Raw genomic sequence first — 22,694 nt, forward strand, 5'->3', positions numbered from 1 at the left:
CTGCTTCCTTCTCCCCCTGCCTCCCAGCAGCAGCAGGAGAAGAGGTGAGGAGGGGGAGGTGGGGGAGGAAGGGAGGCAGAATGGATCGGCAAGTCCAGCACTAAATTTGGAGCAAACGCTTCAATGGAGGCTGATCACTGTTTGAGAAAACTTTTTTTCCAGTGTTTAAATCAAATGGTTACAATTGGGCCATTATTATTATTATTATTATTATTATTATTATTATTATTATTATTATTATTATTATTTTATTATTATTATTATTATTATTATTTTTGTTGTTATTATTATGAGTTATATTATAAGTATAACTGTTAGTGTCATTAGAATGTCATCATTATTATCACTACAATACTGCTATCTTACCTTATAGATAGGTAGCGTAGATGATAGTTGATAGCTAGATAGATAGATGGATTGTTATAAAATCAACCAAACAATGCCAATGTACAATAAAGCTAAAATATTCAAAAAAAATAGAAATGGCATGGAAAAATGTGGCAATACACAATCAACCTGAACAATTAACAAACAATAAACCTCTGTATGCATTTACATGTAAAACTACAATGTCATAAAGACCAAATACATACATTCAAATAATTAACAACCATAATTATAAAAATTTATAATATTCAATATAAACAATAAAAACACATAATCAGCCCATTGACAAAAGCTCCAGAATATCAGCTGTCATGATCAAGTTTCCATTACTGCTATTATCTCTTAATAATAATTATTACTGTTTCAACAGTATCCGTTATTATTCCTTTCACCATAACAATAGCGTGGTAATTCTTGATTTCTGTCTGAGCCCACTGAATTTCAAAGGAACTGTAAACTGTCTGAATACTTGGCTTCTGGCACAACATCCCTGTGATGTGATGCTTCTGTGTGTGTTGATGTGCATCAGTTGTCGTGACTTCTGACAGAATTCCTCCGTGAGACACACGTCAACCCCTTCCCATTCCTCCGTTCGTCCCCCCCCCCCCCCCCCCCCCCCCCCCCCGTCCATGCCTCAGCCGTCAATTAAGCTGCCATTGTGTGCGACACTGACTGGGAAAGATGTGTAATCCTGCCAAAAAGAAGGGGCTTGACGTTGTATGGAGAATATAATGATAACGTCTGTTCATCATGGTGGAAAATGTCCCCCATTCATGCAGGTCTTCTTATTACTCTGTGACAGTCCTGACTGTGTTACACCATCAGCTAATGAAAGCTTATTTCTTCCACTGAGCCCCCAAATAATAATAAGTATTTTTTCCGCTCTAATGTTTCTGATATCTTTGAGGTATTGTGTTAAGCGCTGTGCCTACAAAGCACTACAGTCTTATCACTGAAATTCCAGTTATATTTTCCCTGGGTCCTTTTGTTCATTGTATTGCCCTCTGCTCTGCAGTGGGGAAACTTCCATGTGGAAAATGCTTCAAGATAATCTGCCCCTGGGGAGATATAATGCAGTTTGTGATGGAATAGAATAGAAATCACCCTGGCACAGAGTAATGAGACATGGGGCGGGGGGTGGGGGGCTTGGATAGTTGGATGAAAATGCGTTTGCATTTACGCCTCAATTCAACCTTTTCCAAATGCCTGCGAGCTCAGACGTTAGGTCGCGTTGGATCCCTGGTGGAATAACGTCACCTGTTGTGTGAGTGTGATGCAGTCGACGCCGACGTTGACACCCACCCTCCATCAACCAAACCATCAGCGTTGGCCGATGATGTAATCCCATTTTTTTTCGACAATCTTTTTCGGGCCCCCACGTTAGTGTAATTCCGCATTATGCATAAATTATGCTACACAACATTATCTTGATGTTAATGTCCATATGGCGGGTTACGGCTGCGCTAGGGGCTAGCCGTGGAGTGGAGTGGAGTGGAGTGGATTTAAAAAAACAAAATGTTTTTTTTCATTCTTCACTGGAGTGAAGAGCGCCCTGCGAATTCCTCACCTGGGCCCACCACGTTCTCAAGTCACAGAACACAGTCTATTGATGTGTCCAGGCGTTATAACAACTTAAGTATTGTCCCTGAAAATCCACTTCGCACCATCAGCCAACACGCTCACGCTGCTTTTCAGAAGTAGCACATCTGTGGGAGTGGAGCTGCAGGAACGTGCCGGCAATTACCTCCTTTCTTTTAGTTAGTAGTCATAAAAAGGCAGGGATGACCGACAATCTGCAGGATTCTCCTACTCCTCGCTCTGTTATTTAGCGTTGTAGTGTGTTCTGGAAGGGAATTGAGGTCCTCTCTGTCCAGAGGTGATATGCTGAAGCTGCACACAGTCTTGGCAAAGCCTGAGGAAAGAAAGCAAGATGAAAAAACCCCAAATGAAAACCCCCGCGATCTCTGTGAGAACAGGCCGTAGACTAACAGCAAACAGCTGGTATTTGTGTGTTTGTATGTGTTTGTGAATATCTGTATGAGTATGTACTTTGGGTTGTGTGTGAGTGTGTAATCAAAAGAACGAGAAGCAAAATGAGGCTTGACTGACAGCCCCATTTTCCCCCAGCAGCATTGCGCCCGAAATATCATCAATAGCCAACAAAAATGAGCGTTTTGCTGTTCCCTTCAGCGGGTGAAACGTTGCACTTTCTAGAAAATGATTATGTGTGTGTGCGTGCGTGCGTGCGTGTGTTTGGTGGGGCTTCTCCCCTAAGGTTCATCCTGTGTTTTGATTTAGTTGTGGTATGATTGATGACATGGTTATCACGGAATCTCTTGCCTTCCGAGCGCTCCGTCTTCCCGTCAAGGTCAATGGTTACCAGGTTTATAGTGAACTGGAAGACTGGTGAGTCCAAGGCACCCCATCCTATACCATTCCATGTCTCATCTCAGATCGATCATTTTCAAATGTACAAAAAAACAGACTGAATGTTGTCCTGGGCCAGGCACGTCTTTATGGAGGTCTACAAATGGGAGTTTCATAGGGAAAAAAATTCACATTCATATTGAATGTGACTGATTTACACTTTGCATTCCAGCAAAATGAATAACTTTCACAAGTTAAATAATTCTTGGGAGAAATCCATTCACAACTCAGAGCCAAACCGATTCTTTGTCTGCCTCATACATTCATTGTTCACCGGAAGTCATCCTGAACTACGAAAAAGCAGAGTCAAAAAAGTGAACAACTCTTTCCACTGACTGATGCGTCAAGAAGCGAATCAGCGAAAATAGTCAAATCACTCTTTCATGTCCCAATCGGTGAAATCGCTGCTTCATCGCTGCTTCATCGCAGATTGATCATTTTCAAATGTCCACAAAACAGACTGACCATTGTCTTGGGCCAGTCTTTAAGGACGTCTTTTAAAATGGGAATTTCTTTCATTCAAATGATTTCAACCACAACTGTGGAAAGAGACGATTGCGAGAAAGAGCTTGGGCTGTTTCAGAACAAAACCCTTGAATCTTGAAAGCTGGAAAAGAAGGCCAAGAAGTCAAAAGATGAGCCCAGTGTTATGGGAATGCACCATGCCGAACAACGGGCCCAAGATAGAACGATAGAAAGGGCTTGTGTGTCACAGGGAACGGACCAATCTTAACCAATAATTGGTCCCATTGAACTCCCATTGACTTTTCTCTCCACAAAGGCTCTCTCTGTTCCACTGTATTCATCTGCACGCTAACATGCCTTTGTATGCAGGGATGGAAATGCATGTAACAGTTACATCAAGCCCTATAGGAGATTGAGTAAGAAACACAAGGCTCGTTCTCACTTGATCAAAATCTCAATGGTGTTTATCCTAAAATTCTGCTATGTTGGAACTATTTAAAGCTAACCCGCTAATTTCCATTTGGGTCGCTCCCCCTTTTGGAGGTGCTGCGGACGCGTTGTGCCCCTCAAGGGTGATGACTTATTATGGCTCATAAATGTAGCAATTTTTTCAAGGCTTGTATTCAACTATAAATGTTTCTCCAAGTCAACACCACCTGCAGCCAAGGCCGGACGCTAGATTAGTTATAACAGCAATAATAAGTGCTTTATTTTAGAGCTTTTACACCTTAAATCAAGGTGCCTGATGAATAAAAAGCGAAGATAAAATTAGAATTTTTTAGAATTAATGAGAGGTATTAATTCTAAAATTATAATTGTATCTTTGCTTTTTATTCATCAAGAACCTTGATGAATCTGAGTGAGTCATTTTAAATTAATCTTTCAGTCTTTTTCTGTGACATAAAAAGTGAACATGGAACTAATAATATACTCCTTCAACATAAATGAGTTGTTTTATTCACGATTTTACAACTTTCAACAAGGAGCTTTAATCATCAAATGTTCACAACAGAAGGATGCAATATGCCATACGACTCCCCAATGTAAAGCAGAGGAAGTGAAAACATGTTTGCAGGTGTTTTCCAAATATGACAGCATCCATGTTCAGTGATGTAAATCTACTGATAGAATAGGTATCCGTATTGTTTTGCAAGCTGTGAATTGGCTTCCCCCTACTCCAAATGACTGACAAAATTGGTTTTGTAAGCTCATTCTGTTCTTCTTTCCACTCACCCAGTCCAGAAAGTCCACCGACGTTACAGACATGTTTGTGTTGCTCCTTCCTTCCTTCTTTCTCTTCTGTTTCTTTCTGGTAATTATTCCCTCCTTCTCTGTTGTGAGAAGAGTAGAAGTCATGGTCATTAGTTTTGCGTATGCTGTCTTGTGACGGAAATTTGTCGTAACTGCCACTGTAACCGTCTACTCTAATTGGGAAATGGGAATCAGAGCGGTATTTCACAAAGCCTGATTAGGCTGCGACATGGAATGAATGTTTCCTAAAACCAGGTTGACATCTCTTTTAAAACAATTTCAACAAGCATATTTGAAATGATCCCGGTTGGATGCCAAGGCACTTGATGCTTTTTGCCTTTGCAGAAAGCATAAAGATACGAACGATGAACGATTCGTTCATATTGAACAAATTCTTTTTAATTAATCAGGAGTCCGGAGTCAGCGAGTGAACCTTCTTCTCGGATTACTGAGGATTAAATGAAAGTGAGAAAAGGGTGAAGACATTTGGCATAATTCAAATTAAATGTGTGTTCATTCCACCCAAATAAATAATTTTGACAGAATTAAATCATTCTTGTTAGAATTCCATTCAGAGCCTTAAGAATTCAACTCACAACTCACACTCATTTAATACACTGACGGAATTAAATGAAAGTCGGAATAAAGAGTTGGAAAATTTAACATATTTTTGACCTCGCGATTCGCGACCGAAAAGAGCCGAGAGCTTTAAGTCACAAACTTAAAATAGTTACCGAGGATTCAATTATTGTGAAACAAAAGTAATGGCATTTGGCTTAATTCGTATTGAATGTGACTGATTCACACTTTGCACTCTACCTAAATAAATAATTTTGACATAATTAATGATTCTTGTCATTCCATTCACAACTCATAGAAAATCTTTTAAAGGATACCAAAATAACTGTTTGAGCAGTGGTTGCAAGGATGCTGACGATTAGATTGATGTGAAAAAGGTGAAGGAATGTGGCATAATTTGTATTGAATGTGAAAAAACTGTCAAAATTAAATGCTTTTGACAGAATTAAATGATTCTTGTGAGAGTTCAATCACAACTCAGAGCCGAACAGACTCTTCTGACTCTGGTTAAATGACTGACGCAAACGAACAAAGAGCCTGAAAATTGAACAAATCTTTCGTAGTCACGCGTAAAGAGCCGAATCTCCCAAAAAGAGCCGAACTTTCCATCACTGAAACCTACCCTGCTGTGGGGCAAATTCACAAAGAATGGATTGTGGCTGCTCATCGCACCAAGAATTGTGTATCAAATACGGCCACTATCCGCGCCATCTTAGCGTCCGATTCACAAAAGATTTTGCGCTTATGATATGACAGCACAAACAAGGCCATAAAGTTTTGCTGCTGAGTGCAATCGGCCTTGTTTTGTCTCTCATCGCAATTATCCATGCGGCAAAGTATAAATGGTGGCCACCAAGAACACAGTAGGCAGGACAATGGTAGAGAGAGGGGGAAGAATGGGTAACAGTGGCTCTACGGACTCGGTACAGGACGCACAGGGCATTTTTTTTGTTTCCTTAAATTAGGAAATGTAGGAAAATTAATACATCAAAAATACAAACACGCTATTTTTTTTTCTTACTGGGAACGGGGAAAGCCCAAATGTGTAATAGAGGGAACGCAGAGTGAGCAGGCCGCTCTGCGCGTTCTGCTCTGATCACTCCCTCTCCATTGCGCATTTGGAGCATTGGGGTGCCATGCGTGCAAAACCATGGCGCATCTCGACCACCCCCACCCAAATGCTTAATGGAGAGGGAGCGATCAGAGCGGAGCGTGGAGAGCGCCACGTTCTGCCCCGATCGCTCCGGGGCCTCCACCCGCATTGGAATTCTGAGTTTATTCTCAAAACACAGGGGTATTTTATTTTTGTTGCGTGCCCTCATTACTCTTCCATCTCTAATAACCCTATTTGTCATTCTTTTTTTTTTTTTCTTTCACTCTCCAATAAAAAAAAAAACCAGGATTTGAGCCGAGCTGTCCACGGTCCAGGGTGTCCAGGGCTTTAGGCCACTGCAGCACCCGTGTCGGACAGAGACAGTGGTTCAATGCCAATTTTGACCATTTTATCACTTTTCCGTATATCTTTCAGGATTATGGAACTTGTTTTGTCAACGCTTGTAACGCCTTATTTGCACAATTAATCATTCAAAGTTTCAACAAGTTACTTTTGGAGTACATTTTGAAAACCACCACGGACTGCTGGCAGTTCAAGGCATCACCAAAGGATGCTGTGACAGTAAAATAATTACAATAATAATATTATTTACAGATCACTGGAAAGTCTGGGCGTGACACCCCTTATAAATGCGCTTTAATTGTGCCAGCTCTCTGAAGACGATCGCACAGAAATGAAACGATCAACAAAAAAAAGGGCTCCGGTCCTTTTTTTTTTGTCTAAGCAGTTACCACCAGGTCTCTGCAGACGGTAAAAATTTGTGAATTAGACGCTGTTTTTTTCTGTTATTCGTGCAGGTTTAGTGGCCACAAAAGCCGCGCAATCCTGAATTTGCCCCTGTGTTCACTATTACTCTTTTTCCAGATGCCAAGACTACTTTGAGGTTTGTAGTCATATAAAAGCCTCTGTTTGAATGTGATTATATGTTTCTAAAATGTAACATGTTTAATAACAAGCTCGAAAAATACCAAACCCTTGTCTGTTATGTCCTCAGATATCCCTTTGCTGAAGACTTGTAACTTAAGGTTTAAGTTTTACTTGCTTGATACTCCAAACGCAATGTGTTAATCCCTACATGACATTTTCTAAATACCTGGGCTTTAATGGCTGCATTGCCGTATGGTCATTCTTGGATCAAGGTAATTTTTTCTATTCCACTTTGCCATTGCTCCTCGTCTCGCTGTTCTCCATAAGCATCATTGGATGTTGGAAATATCTGAAACTATTGAGACATATTTCAGAGATATATCTGAATACCCTTACAAAATAAAAATAAAACAATTCTCTGACTTTCTAGAAGTTTGGATACGTGGAGAAGGGTGAGGGCATAGTTGCTTGGCTCGTGGATCAATTTTCAGCAGCTTGACATTTCAGCAGTAAGCTGGGAAATGGAGAAATAAAATGGCCGCTGGGTATTATTTGCTATCATACAGTATAATCCCCACAATCAACAGTATCAACTCTCAGTGTGTCTCTGACCCAGACGTCTACTGGAACCACACTTGTGCTTGTGAAGGACATTGGAACACAAGCCTTGGAAATGATGCAACAGATGCAAAAAGGTGCAAAAAATCATGTCTTCATTAAGCACTGATATGACAATGGTCACATGACATAGTGATGAAAGGTTCGACTCTTTTTTTCAGATTAGTTTCTTGAGGCGTGACTCGCATTAAAGAGTCTAGGGCTGCCCCTTGAAAGTCGACGGAAACCCGTCAGTCGACTGAGATTCTTCAAGTCAGGCAGTCGTTTTTTTTGTCAGTCAGTTTGATAACAATAACACGATAAAACAGAAGCTTACAAAAGGCACAGGGCTAACATCTTAATGGGGAATTCTAAATAAAGGGATGCATAAATATATTTTTATATGTGCGAATCGTCCGGACGCTAACACTGCTCTCCATGGACCCCGATCACCGTGGGGCATGGAGGAACATGGCACGAGTAGGGACGGGTATAGTTGACATTTTCACGGTACTTCTACTCTTACCGATACTGCCTATCGATCCAGTACTCTTATCGGTGCTTTTTAATTTTTTAAGAGAAAAACGAAAACAAATGAAGAGCAAAATGAACACTGCTGTATTTTCTGGGGATTACGCATGGAGGAGGGGCGATTGAGCGCAACTACGAGCGCAGCCCGGTCCAGGCCCTCGGCAGAGGGAGCTGGCCAGGCCCCCCGGTATTAATTTAACTCCAGGGCCCGTTTAATACCGTTCCTCCGTGCCCCCCCCCCCCCCCCCCCAACCTGCAGTCTAATATTCGCATTGAACAGCTGAATCCGATTCGACTGACAAAATTCTGAGTCGGGTAGAGCCCTAAAAGAATCATTCAATATTCAGACTCTTTGTTTGTTTGATTCCAAAGAGTTGGTTTGGCTCTGAGTTGTGAATGGAATTCTCACAGAAATCATTTCATTTTGTCACAAATCATTTATTTTGGTGGAATGTGGAATGTAAATCAGTCAAATTCAATATGAATTATGGCCTGTTTTGCATTGGATGTTAATTTAGTCCTCAGTGATTGTTTTCTGTTTGTGACTCTTGGTGGAGAGACAAGATGAACATGAACTACATGCAAACCTATAGGGTAAGCAGCTGTAATGCTTTTCCTATTTTTGTTTGATTTTCCAAAGAAGAGGCCTACCACGGTTCCCCCAGTGTCATTTACTTTAGTTTAAACTGTGTTTATGCTGTAAATGCTGTGGATAGATTTTTGTTTTTCCTTTAGTTTTTAATATTCGAACCCTGATAGAAATGCATCTTATCAATCTCAAGGTGTGTTAAATGTAAATTAAAAAAGTCAAAGCACGCCCTCCGCCGCCTCCCCCCCATCAATTGGAGAGAATGTCAATGGGGGAAAAAAACCATTTCATTTCCCTTCCGGCACTTTCCTATTCAATGCTGTGTTCTGTTTAACAGGGTTATTCCGTAAAACCTCCTGGCCATCTTCAACTAATTGCGTGTTTCATAAACTGATAAGGAAAAAGTGGCGCAGGTAACAGGCTGCAGCCCATACATCTTACTTAGAGTGCTGCACTTCTGGAACGCCTCAATTTAGGAGCTTAGCAGCTTCTTATCAGCATTTTAACCCCTGGCGGAAATGACATTGTGCAGAAACCAAGTTAGCCAGGCCTGGTTGTTTTGTGTTACAGGCCTCTACAGGTCCGAAATAAAAAGATGTGTTGCGGTCAGAATCAGAATCTGCTTATTCGGCAAAGTACATTTTAAATTAGTAGGAATTTGTCATGGTGTAGATTGGTGCGTTGCTGTTCAAAAAGTTATCAAGTTATCCAGTTAAAAAAACACCCCAAAAATACAAAAATAAAGAACATAAATTGCCAAATATATATATATATATATATATATATATATAAACAGAATATACAAAGTATAATTGGTAAAATTATTCTTTGCACAGGATCAATGCACACAATCGAAGATGGCTTTAGGTAAATAATAATAAATACATAAATTATTACTTTGTTATTACTACTCCTCGTCCCTGCCATGTTATGTCTCTAGTGTCTGTTCGAGTTGAGTTTGCTTCTTTGTTTGGGATTTTTCCAGCCAGGCCAAGGCCATCAAAGGCCCACACAGTGTACGGTGCTGTCTGTCTGCTTGTTTGCGTGTGCATTCGCTCCGAGTTCCATTTGAACAGCCGCTTCAAGCAGTAGGAATGCACAGCCACGGAAGAGATGGATTCTCTGCTGGTTCTTTTCACCGCGTTTTAACTGTCAGTGTGCTTGGAAGCCTAGATGCTCTGGTCCCATCTGCTGTGGCAATTTACATGGGCTTAATGAACCTGTCCACTTAGACATGCTTTTTCGCCGATACTCCCCCTGTATCGCTGACACGTGTGTGCAGAGGGGCCAGGCTCAAATCCATCATGTAATAGGCTTTAGATAACAACATGATGATAGCTAATATGTATTTCAGGACAATCTGCTGCTGCTGCTGCTTTTGGAGCCCTGCCACGGCACATGTTTTATACGCAGCATAATGCAATTGTCTGGATGTGTTAAGCAAAGGGGGGGCAATTTTCGACAGGATTTTGGATGACTGTTGTCCTCAAGCTCAAGTGTATAAAGGGAAATAAAGAACAATCATTGTGTAATCGGGAGTGACTAGAACTTCACCAAATTATGATATGTGACACTGCCCTGGTTGTTGTGTTTTAATAATGGCTTTCAAATGATTACAGTAATCGATTGTGATTAATCAAATGACATTTGTGCGGTTAACCGCAATTTATTGTAGTGTTTAAATTGACTCTAATTTGAGCCTAAAGAAAGATTTTTCTTCTTAAAATTTTATTATTATGAACATGCATTAAATGAACAATGTATTAAACACAGAAAACAATAAAATGATACACACACACACACACACACACACACAGACACGTAACACACAACCTTTGATAGCCCTCATTTCAAGAATTTGGAAGATGATTTTGCAAAATAATAGAGAATTTATTCTGCCTGTTTGTTTGTTTTTCCAGCCACCGACTTTAAATTGGCTTTTTCACACTTTCACACGTGTTTGGCATTACTCTGTGGAGCATATTTCCGCACAGTAAGAAGCATTCCTTGTTTATTTCTGAGGTTGTTCTTTCTAAATAGTAATCAGTCTTTGAATCTGCTTCCAATGAATATACTTAACAAGGTCTTCATTCGTTTTTCTGTCTGAAATGACCTGCGCGACTGATGGATCTGGAATGCAATCTGCTGTTAACTTCTATCAGACCAGTATAATAGAGGATTTCCAAACTAAATCGCATAGATAATTCCTTTTTTTTTAACAGCCATTATAGACCGAGAACATGACTCATGGCCCGGGTACATTAAAGGTTTAAATAACATTAGAAAAGAAATATGAAATGACATTTAAAACATCAAGCTTGTTATTTATTCACCTTCAAAGACCAGTGAGTGTAATGGCCATAATGGCTAATGTAAGAGAACTGTGAGAGGAAAAGTACATTAATTATAGAAATAATACAGGGCAACATGCAGATATAGATATATAGATATAAATAATATGCATATTGCAGATATGTGATATATGTGTGCTGTGAGTTCAATTATAAATATATTGTAGAGATATTATATCATATATAATATTAAGAATTAAGAATCTTTATTTATCACATGACACACCGCGCTACTGCTAACACATGCATATATACTGTATACACACACACACACACACACACACACACACACACACACACACACGCACACACACACACACACACACACACGCTTTTTGGGGTGGTGGCCAGTGAAATGTGGCCTCTGCATTTCACCCATCCTGGCTTGTCCTTCCTCCGCGGGGAGGAAGCCAGGAGCGGTGGGCAGCATTCGTCGACGTGGCCGGGGACCTGGTACCAGGTGTTCATCGCTGGTCAGCCGATGGACGAAACATTCTTATATCAAGATGAATGGTTAAATCAACGGAAGCAGGTGAAAAAAGAGCAAAAGGAATCCGTGATGCGTTGATTGTCTCGATTTTCCAAACTTTTCGCGACTGATAAATGTCGTCGTCGGGCGAGTAACTCAACGTCAAATCCTCTTTCACTTTCTGGACATTTTTAAGTTGTTATTTATACATCAGAAGTTGACTACTCTACTTCATATTTTGTGCTATTAAACACATTTCCACCTGGGAGCTGCTCAGCGTGTTGCAGGGTCAATATGCATCTCCACAGGAGGAATTAAAGGTTAACAGCAAGAAGGCTGCGCACTAGTCTCCCATTTTCTTTCACTCTGCTGGTTTTCCCAGATGTTCAGGGATCCAGACGACTTCTCTAGACCCTCATATGTCAAATATTATGCACAAAAAATATTTAAAGAACTCTCTGATCTGATCGGAGTGTGTGGCGGCTCCTTTCTGTTTACTAAAACACTGATGCAAACAAGCTCCTTCCAGTTGGCACTGCATTGTCAAAACCCATCCCACAAAATAAATCCATTCATATGCAAATCCCCCTATATTATCTGTAGTGCCCTCTAACCAGGTGTTACACAATTGATATGGACTTATCATTACTCCCATTTCTATTGCTTTTCTTGATGTAATTGGCATGCTACCAAAGAGATTGTCGCATGAAGGACATCAAATTAATGTCTTTTTAACCTGAAATTCATATCATAGTAACATAGGTAATTTAGCAGATGCTTTTGGTCACAGCAATGATTTGATAAATACATCTGTCATCAGCATAGAGTGATATTTATGGATAACGTGAATGTATAATTAAGGGTTTCACCAATTAGCCAACTGGTCGACTAGTCGACTATTTTAACTTCTAGTCAGTGTAGCAGTCCTGTAGTTGTGGACAACATGTTTTTTTGTCAGTGTGCAATACTTATGGTATCACAAAAATATATGTTTATAAAATATTTACATTTATATCTTAATTCACCTATGTTCTCCTAATTAATTTAATATACAATATATATATAACAGGGTAAAACTGGTGTCTCTCCAGCCCCGTTTTGTGCCTCTCCCTGGGTTTCCACCAGGAATCAAGAATTTTCTGTGTAGTTTTGGCAAGTTGTCTCTCACTGGCTCCCGTTTTCCACGAGTCCCCGAAGAAAACGTAGCAGAAACCAACAACGTGCTGCATGGAAACACATTAATATTCTTAATCAGGGAAATTGCTTCCACTGTTACTAATGTCTTCATACGGAGACCTTAGAGTAATTAAGGCAATCTGAAATGGGGGTATTCACTCTATCAATAAAGATTTGTTGCCGAAATCACCGATATGAATCAAAGAGCCCCGTTCATGGGACATTAGACCAAGCGTAATCCCTGCCAAACAGATTCGACGATTGGCTTAACGGGGGCATTTTAGTTCCTGCCAACAGACAGGTGCTGCATTTGAAATAGAAGCGCGTTCATTGAATTCATCTATTCATCCAAGCCTCCACGATGGTACAGTGTATGCTGACTGCGCACGCACGCCTGCACGCCCACACACACTTACACACACACACACACACACACACACACACACACACACACACACACACACACACACACACACACACACACACACACACACACACACACACACACACACACACACACACATACACACACATACAAAACAAATATATATACTTTGGGAATCAGTGTTCACAGAATGCAAACACACTAGTTAATCCAGTATGAAGTGTCGGCAAATACAATTATAAGATCATCTAGAGGAACGTGCATTTCATTCCAGAAGACAGGTGCCTAGTGCTGAAAAACCAGTTGGTTTTGCAAAAAAAGACTTTCACTCTTTCATTCAAATGAGCTGAATCTGAACGGGCCAGTAGAGATAACCCCACATTTGGAACACTTTGTAGGAAACCAAGCAATTCCTCCCCCCGAACTCTTACAGGCGCTACACAGTCAGGTGTTCGCCGTGGTTTCGGATGATGTGCTTCTCGTCCGTTGAGGTGGAAAGGATGCTTAAGCTGGCGTACTCTGAGATATGACACAGAATGAAGTGAAAAAATGTCTCATCCCTGAAGGAAAAAAAAAAGCAGAGAAGCCCAAATAGGGCGTGCAGAGTATGAGTATACGCCCCTGGGGACCTCTGCCGAATGTGTTTATTTTAATATTTGCAGATGACTGAAGCCAGTTAAGTGCTGTGTCAATTGCGTGTTTCCCTTTTTGTCAGGATGATAAATGTGGCCGTGGCTATTGGGCTGAGCAGGAATACCTAAAGTCCTGTGACAGTGAGGGATCGTCCGTTTTATGGCGTGGACGGAGCAACACATCACCAGCGGGGATAAAGGAGCCCTGGCGTGAATAGCAACGGCACAAACAAACTCCCCTTTCTGGCTGTCACTTTTCTATGACAAAGGAATTACACGGCGTGGCATTTAAAGGGTCGTGCACACGCCTTGATGACCTGACACCGGCCGTGCGGGGAGGTGCACAAATCTCTTATCGCTGCAGTTGACATGAGCGGTGTCAACAATGCGACGCGAGCAGGTACCCGCGGGACCTGAGGGGTGGCAGGGGTCTGTGCTGCTGGAATAATAGTCCAATTCTGAAGGCTTAACGCGCACCTCTCCTCCTGATAGCAGTCATTTGGGGTGATGGCGAGTGAAAGCCGTGACAAACGGAACTAACTAAGAGACCCTCCCCCGTCCCACCATGTTGGAAGAAAGGAACCCGACATCGTCAGGATCAGTGCTTCACAACCTTTTCTCTGCCACGCCCCACTTTTTACTACAAAATAATCCCGTGGCACTACAGCACTATCCCTTTATCCACCAAAAATGTCAAACCAAAACACATGGATCTGTGCTAGGATGATGCAAGGCTCGCAAACAATTTGTTCACAATTCTTGTGATTGACTCAGGAGCCACTCCGGCAAAAAAGCGAGCTTGGCGAGGGAACTAACAAACGGGAAATAATCACAGAGGGTTAACGTCCAAGGAGAGAAATAGTCGAGTCATTTGACAAAATTCATATTTAATGTGAATGATTTCCACTTTACATTCCACCAAAATAAGTAATTGTAAATAATTCTTGTGAGAATTCCATTAACAACACAAGACAGTCACAAGAAGTCCACCCTCGCTCACCAAATCCTCACCAAGGAATCGAATCTCGAAAAACAAGTCCAACCTTTCATCACCAAGAACAGTTCTCCCTTTCAGTGTGAACATGGAGCTTGTTCTGTGAACACAAAGCTGCTGTTCTGTATGGAACTGATTAATTACATGAATTAGTGCAGCCTTTTTGATCTTGCAACACAAGCGTTTATTTGTGTATTTTTAGTGGAATTTGGAACATATTCATAGCACACCTGGCGAGGTCACACGTCTCTTCATTTAGGTTGTTTTAGCACTGTAAACTTGCTCTGTAAACCCCGGCGGTCCGGAGCTAACAGGTGGTGGTCCCCCTCGCCTCACGTCCCGCCATGACCCTTCTCTGCGACCCCACTTCCCCGCTCTCGGTGGCTCTCTGCCAGGCTTGACCCGTCGCTGGGGTGGGTGGCGGGTGGCGGTGTGGCTCAACTGTTTGGTAGCATAATTCAAGCTAGTCACGTAGCGACAGCAAGCCTAGTGTCCAGCCATAAAAACGTACACACACATACACTCACAGTGAAATATATATTGTATATTTAACGAATATATACAATATAATAGTAGGGCTGGGTTAAAAAAAACAATACAATTCAACTCAATCGTTTACATTTTCTCAATCCAATTTCTCAATCCAACAACCTAATATTGAAAAATCATTCATTTCATTTCTGTATCGGACTGAAATTGTTACATGAAATTGTTTTGTAATGTATGTCGCATGCTTTACACTTTACAAATACACTTTACATCAACACTTTAAATATATAATATACATTATTTGCCGTATATACAGCATATACATGATTTACTTCATATTTAGTATACATTATTTACTATATACATAGAATATTCATTATACAGGTATTCCCCACGAAACAACCTACCAGTTCACCGACCATTCGACCAGCTCTCCGACCAGTATGTGTTGTACGCTGCCTGCAATACTGCGTGCACGGTGTCTCAGCGTCAAGCATATACATATATATAGTGTATATACAATATACACTATATACACTGTATTAATCTCATCTCATCAGCGTTGTCATTCTCGTTCCTGCAGTCTGTCAGTATTCACCACACTAGCCTTCACAATGGCCACGCCCCCTTACCGTGAAATAACACAGGTCCTCGCTTATCGACCTGGTGCTAGGAACGTAACTCGGTCATTCATTGAGGAGTACCTGTATACTGTACTTTATATATAGACTATACTGTACAGTCCTTCCTCTATATATAAACTATACATGAACTTTATATATAGACTTAATGTACATTGCTGTACAGGATAGTCCATACTGTACATAAGGGGGCGTGGCCATTGTTGAACGCAAGTGTAGTGAATACTGACAGACTGCGGGAACGAGACTGACAACGGTGATGAGAAGAGATGAATACAGTGTATATAGTTTATAGCGTATATAGTGTATACAATATTTATGGTGTAAATAGTGTGTATATAGTATTCAAGTTCAAGTTCAAGAGATTATTTGTATTTATAGTATATATAGTATATATAGTGTATATAGTATATATAGTGTATACAGTATATATAGTGTTTACAGTATATAAAGGGTGATGCGCGATGAGATGCTTGAGGCTGAGATGCCACACACGCGCAGTGTACAATACAGACTGGTCAGAGAGCTGGTCGTAAGTCCAGGTAGGTCGTTAAGAAGGGAGTACCTGTATACTGTATATAATAGCAATGATTTATTTTACATCTTTTATATAGACTATTTTTATAATATACTGTGTATATATATATATTGACTATACATTATTATACTTTATATACAACATTTACATTATTTACTTGATATAGTATATACATTATTGTGTGAATTATGGGAATCCTCTTTAAATCTCAATAGTTGTGGCCTATAATGAGTTGTTGCCGTGTGTGTGCGAGAGTGTTAAAGGAAGTATAATTCCACATTTAGAGAGAAAGAGAGAGATGAGGAGTTAAGTGCAGATGGGAGGCATATGTCTCTGGTGCTGTGTTTATGCCTGTGCTCCAAGCGCTCCAAAGCGCTAACAGTATCGTAGTGCAGCATCGACGCTGCGAAAACAAATTCTAAAAATGCATCAGAAAGTCGTTAAAACACAAAAACAAAGAAAACACTTTAACTGCACCTGTGTGTGTGTGTGTGTGTGTTTCAAAGAGGACCTTTTATGCTTCTTTTTACACAATTTAGTATCGGCCTCTGAGGTCCCCAAAACATGTTTTCCTGAAAATACCACTCAGATTATGCATTTTAGCCATTGTGACATGCCTCTAACCAAGACTGTTCCAAAATGGGCTGTTTCAGTGTGCTTAGCTTTAATTGTGTATGTTCTAGTTCTGTGAGCCAATGGGGTTTGAGCTTTATTCCGGGCTCCATTTTATTTACGCGGTAAACGTTCATTGATTTCACCTTATCAGGCCACGAAAATCAGTTTCTGAACAAATTTGAGGCGAGAGTAAGCAGTCCAGTTGCTGAATCTTCACTCAGATTAGATCTACAAGACCTCGTTTAAAAGTTTGTTCTGACTTTGGTTGCCCTGCTTCAGGCTTGTGGGCCACACGGACACCGCAGCGCGACACACTGGGACTCTCCGACGCGGGGATTTTTTGTTTCATATTAACGTCGGAAAATTAAATAAAAAAAAAAAAATACATCTATGATAAAAACACACTATTTTTATTGGTTTTGTTTGGAGAAACATACAGCGGATGGGATAGAGCAGGTACAAACACTTTAAACTAAGCGCTACTCAGCGTTTTGCTTACAGCAATAACTTTGTCATTAGTTTTCCTTATTATTTGATATGAACATCCGGCATTGTAACATTATATATATAACAGAAAATGAGGAAAAGCATAATAGGTCCCATTTAATATACTTTGTGAAGGACTTGAGCACATCATCAGTGATACTTAACCTATCCTGTGCATAGAATCACATTTTGTGTTTTCCGTATATGTTTGTATATTTGGTTATCTTTAATATTATTTTATTTTTAATTATATTTTTTGGACAAATAGTTGTATATTTGTCTATAATGTTTAATGATTAATTTTTTTTTTAAATTTGGCTATTTGTTGTATTTTTGGCTTTGCTTTGAGACTGTTACGCTTTTTATGGTAATTGACAGTACACCAATGCACAAATCATCGTCGGGTCTTTCAGCTAGGTCTGTCACTCACAATAATTTAATTTCAGTTGACATGATCATGATGATCATTTGTCATACCAATAATTGCCTCTTCTGTTAATTTTATGCCTTATAAGCATATAATAGTCACACACATGGGACATGTAGACAGTTAATTTTCCCTCATCCCAACTCGATGGAAACTCACATTCAATTCACATTTCATTCATTGTGACATTTCCAATATCGGCTTAAAATTCCCCTTGACGCGTGGATGGAATCATAGGGTTGTGGAATCCTAAGAATTTGGCAAAAATATGGTGCTCAACTGAAATAACAATTGTGGTCATGTGTATTATATAACAACAGACGGCGGTCCCACCAAGTAGCGTTCGCAGTTCACTCGTTCTGATCCACAACAAACCAAAAGCTCTTTAGGCAGCCCTCCACGTCTGTGCTCCTCGAATGCCCAGGAGGTTTTTAAGCCTTGCAGAGGTGTGTGCTGCCAACCCTATGTGGCACTTTAGGAACTAAGTCTGCATACCAGGCTTTCTTTCTGCCTCTTCCATCCCTCCTCCATCCCTCCTCCATCCTTCCTCGGGGACCGTCAGCAGGAGCATGACAACCTGCCTTTACGTTTCAGACACCAAACTGTTGTCTGGCCTCACTGCGATCCACCTCCTGAGGTCCATCTTCATTTGCCTTCAGCAGGTATATTTTTATATGGGACTAGATGTAGTCTGGGAATTTTGGTGGAACGGTTACATTTTGTATTTACTGTAGGCCTGCATCACAGTAAAGCGACACCATTTGTTAAACCTTCGAGACCGTAGACAGCTTTTCTAGCAAATCAATGCCTCTGTTTGGTTATAATATGCACCTTGCCAATGATCGGAGTTTCCGTTAGAAAAAAATTGGTGCCGGTCCATGTGTCCTGGAAGATTTAAATTTACAGGGCAAATGGGAGAGATTCCGGTCAAAAAAATATTTTTGTTTACTGTGCTTAAAAACAATTGATATGCAGGCTATATAAAGAATAAAATCATGGATGTATGTAGATGTATATTATTTTTTACTGAATATTCAAAATAAAATAATACGTCAGTTAACACCATTTAAAAAATAAATAAATATTAAGAATGGTATGATTGAAATTAAATCATTTCCGTTCGTGAACAATAAGTAACAAGTGCAGCTGCTTTAATTGACATTTGACGTCAATGAAATTTGATAGAATCCAAAACAAAATAAATATGGCAAGGTAGGTCTAAATAAATAGTAATAGTTTGTGGTGCTTTCCGTCTTCGTCGGGATGTCTCATCGGCATATTTTACAACCTAATGGATATTTGCTGTCTGCTTTGGGTCGAACTTAAATATCCAAAAAAACCCGCCAAACTATGGATGTATGTGTATGTTGTCAATGACAGATCATCTTACTGCTTCTCTGAGTTTGAGACGCTGCACTCTGTGTCCGCTCTGTGTGTACTGTGTTTACAAGCGCTACCTGTCCACGAGGGAGGGGGCGGGGCTTGTTTCGATATCGACAAACGTGATGTTGATGTGAAAGATCAGCTTTAGATGGTCCAAAGTGATGCAACTTGCCGAATGTGGAAATGAACAGACCTGCAGAATTTTTTATCTAAATTATCGAATCTATTGTGTTTCAACATCGAGCAAAAAAAATCGTTATCGTTTTATCACCCAGAGCTAATTCAAATTGTGATTAGAGGGAATTATTATCACTGGACATGATGACCGGAGAGATTTAAATAAGTTGGACTTCAACAGATTTTCGGACACTCTGCTAATGATTGCTTTTAAGTTAATTCTTGCCTGTAAATATATTATGAAAGCACCAATTGTCATCCCCCCAAAAAATATCAAGGTATTTGGCAACAATAAAATGACCACCGCCTCCCAAACAGCTACATCTGTACAAGAGGCTGTGTATCTTGTGTTTCAATGTTATGCAATTGGATGAAAATGTATTCTGTCAAATTGTCCATCAAAATGTCAAAATACAACTTTTAACTGGCACCAGCCAGTGCAGGCTGGTTGATTTTGGATTCTGAATGGGATGTGAAATGATGGACTGATACACGGCGTCCGCAATGTCAACACGCGTTGCATTGTCCAGGTAAAGGGGCCAAAATTAGAGGTCTGTTGCTGGGTCATTTGACCTGAGACTGAGACCTGGGTTTTTCCTTTCCCCACTTGTGACAAATGCAGTTTGAAAGGGGTATGGGGTAATGTTGCCATTGGATATGGACCCCTTAAATGCCAGAGACAATAACAGATGGTTGTAAATGGTTGTGAATGTATGTGAATTTGCCATTTTTGTATTAATATGGGTGAATAGCTGATGATGCCAGTATCATGTAATTGGATTGTGTTTTTAGAGGACGCGAGCCATGAGAACTCTTCTGTGTTATGACTTCCAAAAGAGAGGGGCAAATGTAGAAAAATACAAGAGGCCAATCACAACCCTGAAGGATTTGTCCGCCCCTTATACGTTTACTTATACAGCATTATGAGGGGGATCTATGTCTAAACCTATTGGTTTCTTGCCTAGTGAAAACCTGGCCTCATCTCCGCCCGTGCACGCATTACGACATATTTTAAAATCCAATCAGGCATAATTAATAGGCTCCCCAAGCCCACGCTCTGTAATGGCCCCCTGAGCTACTCCAGGAGGCCTATCAGAGGTTAGTCCACCACCCACTGCTGGGCCCCCATGTCTAATCGCCCGGATCTGCAAGCTACAACCCAAATGCAATTATCCGCCATGTTTGTTATCCCCTCTCCTCCTTCTCTCAGTCTATTCTCTATTCCATTCTCTATTTCTTCCTCCATAATCGTTACGTATCTGCATGCTGGAAATGCGATACATTAACACCCTCGTGTAAATTGAAAATCTCAGGTGCCGGAATCGGTCACCACACGCACCACAGTCAGTGCATCAGTCAGTGCAGAGATTACCACAAATAACAATTTGAGAAAAATGTCCCCCTTTTTGGGTTGGGGTGTGAAAAACAAGTAAAATTGGCAAAGCGCTCAACTTCAGGTTCTTTCTGAAATGCCATGTTTTGCTGATGATGCATTTCCGTGTCCTTCCCATGTTGAAACCAAAGACGGGGGTAATTTGATTTTTGATCTGGGAGATACATTGTTGGTGGTCTCCTCATCCAGAATTATTACAGCTAACCGCTGTACACAGGGAGAGAGATGGGGCGTGCGTGTGCCCAAATTTCAAAATGCCTCAACAATGTGTGGAGATAACCACCCACAGATTTGAGCTATCGGGAAATGTTCTCATGCTTTCTCAAAGTCGTGTTTTGGATTAATTGCCATTTGGTTTTCTCTCTCAATGGCTTTCTTTTTTATTTGGGATTTTGTATAAACATATTTGACCTTGGGAAAGTTGAAAGGGTGTATTTGAAGCAGGTTGAGTCCATGTTAAACCTGCATGTGCGCTGAATATATATAGTGAATAGATCTCAGAAGCTCACAGGGAAGTGGCACATAGAGGACGGTTGAATTAGGATGAATTCAGGGGTTGTTAAAAAGTTGAAACTGGATTTGTCTGGAAGAGGAGGCTGCCTTGAATGAAAGAATGTCTGAACTAACGCCAAATACGACCTCAAGTCTGCACCACCGAGTTTCAATGATTATTTTTGGCAATGAAACAATTTCAATAAAATAATTTCGCTGGCAGTGGTTCTCGTCGCCATGGCATTCCGCCAGGCTTGTGCAATGATAATGGAATTGCAGGGAGCACCGGCTGGTTCGCTTTTCATCATAATGAGTCGACTGGAAGTCAAACATTAGGGCTTAGATGATATGAAAAGGGTCAATATTAGCAATATTTGATATGACCTGCAATATAAGAAATATTAAATAGGGTTTATAACAACATAATATTAATTGTAATATTTCAGTTTCATTAAGGATAGACGTACGCAAATGTTATTTTTGTATAGTTTGCATTTTAGAGCGTGTGCAGACGTTTGAATATCAGAATCAGAAACAGAATGGTTTTATTTTGTCAGGTGCATGGACCAGGTATTTCTCATGGTGAGGATCGGTGCGTTGCTACAGATAATTAGCATTTAAAAAAAATAGTTAGAATTAAAAATAATAATAATAATACTAAAATGTGAAATAGAATACATAGAAAAAAATAGTCATAAAAATATACAATATAATAAATTGTAAAATAAAATTCTATGAAAAAAAAAAATGCTAGATTTACACAAATAGCTAAAAAATACAAAACACAAATAGTCAAATACATAAATATTATATGAATAGGCACATACATATCTGCAGATATTCTGCCTGTAACTGTTGCCTTCATCATTCCCACTGATATCACAGCGATTTGGGTACTTGACAGTGACAATAAACCAAAAGGTACTTTCACTGTAAACAAAAGAAACAAACCTGCTGCTGGAGTGGGCGTCTAAATACACCACTCTTCGTTTTTTTGTGTTTATAGTGGATTTAAACCAATTCTTTAGTCCGGAACAGTGTAGTGCTATATATAAAAAAGCAGCAATTTGGAATGATTCATGATAGAGTTCTTGGGGAAAATGGGGGGCTCCTCCGTGTGCTCTTTGTTCAGGTGATAATGAGCACTGGCACTGTTTGGCTGGTGGTGCGTCTTTTAGCCACTTTTTGAATTCCTTTTTGAAAATTAGATTGTGCAACACACCCACACACCCACACACA

The 22,694-nt window shown here is 40.2% G+C and overlaps 1 protein-coding gene across 1 annotated transcript in view; it reads left to right on the forward strand.

The window, feature by feature from the left end:
* The window catches only part of negr1 (neuronal growth regulator 1), a gene marked incomplete at both ends in the record, with an annotated part of 188,173 nt that overhangs the window by 28,736 nt on the left and 136,743 nt on the right, over positions 1–22,694 (forward strand). The window lies entirely within an intron of this gene.

Source organism: Zeus faber, assembly GCF_960531495.2.
Source record: "Zeus faber genome assembly, chromosome: 1".
Taxonomy (NCBI): Eukaryota; Metazoa; Chordata; class Actinopteri; order Zeiformes; family Zeidae; genus Zeus; species Zeus faber.